This window comes from Portunus trituberculatus, chromosome 35 (assembly GCF_017591435.1).
Source record: "Portunus trituberculatus isolate SZX2019 chromosome 35, ASM1759143v1, whole genome shotgun sequence".
Classification (NCBI taxonomy): Eukaryota; Metazoa; Arthropoda; class Malacostraca; order Decapoda; family Portunidae; genus Portunus; species Portunus trituberculatus.
Genome location: NC_059289.1, coordinates 13,823,426 through 13,828,425, shown reverse-complemented (window position 1 = coordinate 13,828,425; position 5,000 = coordinate 13,823,426). Strand labels below are relative to the sequence as shown.

Sequence of the window (5,000 nt, the reverse complement as noted above, 5' to 3'; positions counted from 1 at the left end):
TCCTGAGTACTTTTTGAAATTCTGGTGTACACTGTTTCAATTTTTCCCCAACGTAAATGTCCTGAGTTCGTAACGTGAATATGCAGGACAGTACAGGTGAAAAAAAAATCCCTGAAAATAGATGCGAATGAAGGAAGGAAGGGGCGTTTAGCTCTCCTCACTCTTCCTCCCTCTGCTTTTCACCTCGTTGCCTCTTCCCTTTCCCCTTACTGTCCCCCTAAGTAGAGTCTGGAGGACAAACGCTGCCAGGAGTATGCCAAACTACATACGCTTCTAAAAGACTCACGTGGCGTCCCGAATTCACTCCGCGATAGACAAAGAAAGAGAAAACTGGAGGTATTTGTTAACAGAAAATGGTGAGTGTCGGGGTGTGTGGCTCGCGACATCTGCCCGAGGCCACCTTGTATTCTGGCAGCCGGTGACAAGAATTAACACGCGGAACCACAAGGAAACAGGAAGTCCTAGGAAAAGTTTTGAAGAATTAGCGCAAGGGACCAGAAGAAAACGAGAAGCGGAGGAAAGGGTTTTCTTATACACCACGTCCCGCGACTGGCCCTCCACACCACGTGCTCTTAAGGCTAAAGTGAATTTTGTTTTTTGTATATTTCTTTGATGTCAGATTCAAAGACGCCCTTATAGAGGATTTTTCCCCTTATGCGACTCTTGGTTTTCTCCTCCTCCTCCTCCTCCTCCTCCTCCTCCTCCTCCTCCTCCTCCTCCTCCTTCCTTTTCTTCCTCTTCCTCTTACTCCCGCACGTCCTCTTTCCCCTCTCTTCTTGTTTGGGGAGAGTGGAAAGGCGTCGTTCTTCCCAGGAAACTGCCCGACCACGCTCACCCTCCCGTCGGGAAAAGGACCAACTAACAGGGTCACTCGAGGATCGATGGCCCTCAGCAGCCTCTTCACCTCCGTGGTCCTGTCTGCATCTCCCGCGACCAGTCTGCCATCATCCTCCCAACACTCAAAACCTCAGGCCTGGCTCATCCTTCCTCGTTGTAGAGAAACTCGAGTCATTTTTACGTGAAACTGAAGAAACTACTCCCTGTTTCTCCTCCACACTGAAGTTAATGTAGACCTTAGTGTTTCGAACCTAGAAATCTCAGTCCTGGCTCTTCTTTTCTCAAACCTTGTAATGAAGAAACATGTCATTTTATTTGAAACTGAAGGGAATAATCTCTGCTTTTCAGTGCTGAAGTCAATGTAAAATCTATCATTCCTTAAATCCCAAACCTCAGTTCTAATTCATCTTTCCTCAAACCTTGTTCTGAGGAAACATAACTTTTGACGTGAAACTGAAGGAGAATGCTTTCAATCTCCCTAAGCTTAAATCATCGTAAAACTAACCATTCTCAACCCTCCCAAACACCAATCCAAAACTTATCTAAAACTTGCCATACGTAACTGACATTCTTTTGTTGCAAACTCAAGAAAAGCAGGTGAAAGTAGCGTCTATACCTGTTCAAGTCAATGTAAAGTTGTGGCAGATGGCAAAAGAGGCTGAATGGAGCGTGAGAACGAGCGGCCTAGGGAAGGGCAGCGAAATATTGAGTGGGAGGAAGGCACGGGAAGACTTGCGTATGTAGCGTAAGGAGGATGGCGCGAGCGTACGAGTACCCATAACATCTGTGTGTGTGTGTGTGTGTGTGTGTGTGTGTGTTCGTGATTTGAATGCATTCCTAGAAGAGAGAGAGAGAGAGAGATTGGGGATGGGAGAGCGGAGGGCGAGATGGGGGAGCGGAAGGGAAAGGCTGTGAGAGTAGTGAATGTGAAGTATGAGAGAGAGAGAGAGAGAGAGAGAGAGAGAGAGAGAGAGAATATCAGAGGGAGGAAGACAGGGAGTATGGGGAAGGAAGGAGAGGAGGAACAGGTAGTGGAGGAGGCTGAGAATGGTGGGGGGGGAGAGAGGGGGGACCGTGAGCATAGTGAGCGCGTGCGTATGCGTGGCGGAGAGAAGGTTGGGGTGTGTGTGCTCGCCTCCCCACACGAGCCCTGCCCAGCCTCCGCTCCGCTGCCTCCTGTCGACCACTTTCCCCTTTCCACGCGGCTTCTCTGCTTGCCTGCGACATCCTTATCCACTACGCCCTCACGCCCACTATGACGCAAACCCCGCCCGCTATCAGGTACGTGCACCAACAAACTAGAGAATTAACACACAGGCTCACGTGGTATTCGTAAACATCAAGTCTTGGGAACTTTAAAGCGATTCCAGTTAAAGTCTCGAATCGCTAAGTCTGTCCTGGTCGCGTCGCTCGGTGTTGGCGGCAAACGCTTGGGAAGAGAGTAGTGCAGCTTGCTCGAACCTACTTGTGTTTCTGGTTGATTTTAGTTTTGTACGAGAGTTAATGCGTAGTATTTTAATTAGCTTCTTTATTATTGTTTTTTCATGATTTTTTTTTTTTTTTTTTTTTGGTGTGGTTGGGATAGAATCAAAGTCACAGGAGCAGGAGTTGGTATGACTTGATGCATTTTCTTTCTTTAGTTTTTTTTTTTTTTTTATAAGGAACGCTGCAGAGTGGATCATTTCTTTTTAGTACAATACGTTATAAAAAGTACAATCACAGTTTTCTTTTTCTTTTCCATTTTCCATTTTTTTCCGTTTTCCATTATTACTTTCCTATCTGATTTTACTTACATCCATCAGAAAATTCATTAACTGTGCCATTATTTTCTTACTATAATATATTTCAGTATCAGAGGAAATAAAAAAAGCTAGTAAATAGTTTTCAATGCTAGTTTTTCTTTACATTACATTAGTGCTTGGATCAGATCACACACAAACGCTTTCTGATAGTCTAATCTTTATCAGGGTTCAGAAAAAAGGTAAATGAGTCTTCCATCCACATCTTTACTGACACTCACTCCACCCTCACCTCCACTGTCACCTCCACTGTCACCTCCTCCATCCACCCTCACCTCCACCGTCACCTCCATCCACCTTCTCCTCCACCGTTACCTCCTCCATCCACCCGCACCTCATCGTCAAGCCAGAACTTGTCTCCGCCTCACCAGAACTCTAAATAATAGCTGTGGAAGCAGCCAAAGTATATTCTTAGGTCCGGCCAACGAACCTATTTCAACCTCCCTGTCCTGTGTGAACTATTGAATTTGATATACGGTAAAAAATTCTCAGTGTAGCGCTTGTTGCTGAAAGAGGACGTGTTTAAATGTTGTAGTGTTTCTATTCATAAATGGCAGTTGTATACCTAATATTTGTGATGTAAAGATGGGAAATGATGCAGAAATTAAATGAACGGATGTAGTAGAGATATTCCCGCTTACCTGCGATGTAAAGAAATATGTGCGGTTTAAAACGAATACCACTTGTGATGTTTAGAATGTTTGCTTGTATGAATTCCTGAAGTATGATGTTTGTGAATACTTGATATATGAGTTTGCGTAAGATTCCACCATGCTCCACTCCTCATGCAGCAGCTCCGACCACCAGCTCCTTCCATCCCTAAGCTTCTACGTTGCATGTTTGTTCAGTCACTGTCAAGATTGTGTCCTTCTCCTGCACCCATAGAGACGCCCCTAGACCCTTTTGTTTCGGCGGCAACACCAGTTAATCAATCAGTCAATCCATCGTCCAGTCCTCCTCCTCCTCCTCCTCCTCCTCCTCCATCACCTCACAATGTAATGATAGGTAAAGTTAGGTAAAATGTATGAAACTGAAGCAAAACTTACTACCCGTCCTTCTCTGTCTCACATTCCTACTTCATAACGCGATATTTTCACTCAACGGCAAACTGAAGCAAATTCGCATCTCTCAACTCACTTCTCGTCAATGTCTCTTCAGTTGCCATCAGTAAGGGGGGAAACAGGTACATAAGAGCATAAGAACATAAGGAAACCTGCTAGAAACCATCAGACGTACACCCGGCAGTTTCTGAATGAAGTATACCTATCTATCTCCACTTATCACCTCCATTCATATATCTGTCTAACGTTTTAAAGCTCCCTAATGACTTATCACTAGCAACTTGATTCCCGCCTGCCCTTATATACAGCAAAGACGCGCGCCATATTAGTCATCCCTTCTTCAATAGTAACTTTGACTCACCGTCCTGAAGAGGCAAGGGTAAGGTCCATAATGCTCGCTGTTTGTAGTCCGCGCTTCCTGGTTCTGTAAAGTAATGACCTTGTAAAGTTATATTTTTTCCAGCATAAGATTTTTCCTGACTGAGAGAGAAAAAAAATAATGTTTCCTCCATAAAACATAAAGGAAATCAGCCAATCCTTTAACAAAACACATAAAAACGAAGACTCTTGCTCTCCTCGCCAAACAAATGATAGATGCGTGCGAGAGTGTGCTTGGGAAGGGAGGGAAAGATCACACAGGATATTAAAAAAAAACTGCGAGGGAAAACACGTGCGCTTATAAACCCCTAATTGAACCGTTGCATGTGAACTGCGTCGCAAGCTTACGATCGTCATAAACCATTTTGAAGCCCCGTCTGCCCGCTTTTAAGCCGCCTCCTAACTCAGCACGAAGAGGGGAGAGGGAAGCGAAGGGAGTGGCTGCGTGGGGAGAGTAGAGAGAGTAGAGGGTAGGAGGGAGATGGGAGAAATGAGAGAGAAAAAAAGAAGGGAGTACGATAGAGGATAGGTTTGGAAATTGGGAGAGGAGGAAGGGAGGGAGAGAGGAAAAATAAGAGAATTACTGAGATAAGATGATAAGAAGGAGGGAGAAAAAGAGTAATTGTAGAGGAAGAGAAAAGAGAAAGACATGGAGGGTGAAGGAAAGGAGGAAAAGACTGTATGAGGAAAAGATTAGGAAGGGAGGAGAGAAAAAGGGAGAAGGATGTATGATGGAAAGAAAGATGAGGATAGAAAGGGAGAAGAATTACTAGGAAAGAGAGGAACAGGGATGGAGAGAGAAAAAAAAGCCAAGGGAGAGAGGGACAGGAAGGAAAAGAAGCTCGTAGTTGAAGGGAGGAAATGGGAGAGAAAAGAAAAGGAAGGTAAAAAAATGGGAAAAAAAGGAGAAAATAGAATTGGAGGG

The 5,000-nt window shown here is 44.7% G+C and overlaps 1 protein-coding gene across 1 annotated transcript in view; it reads left to right on the top strand.

The window, feature by feature from the left end:
* Positions 1–2,099: 2,099 nt before the first annotated feature.
* LOC123513336 (sodium- and chloride-dependent GABA transporter 1-like) overlaps positions 2,100–5,000 on the top strand; it is an 80,856-nt gene continuing 77,955 nt past the window's right edge. Inside the window, exon 1 of the mRNA XM_045270462.1 lies at positions 2,100–2,118. The gene's annotated coding sequence lies outside the window, so the exon portion shown is untranslated. The remainder of the gene's footprint in view (positions 2,119–5,000) is intronic.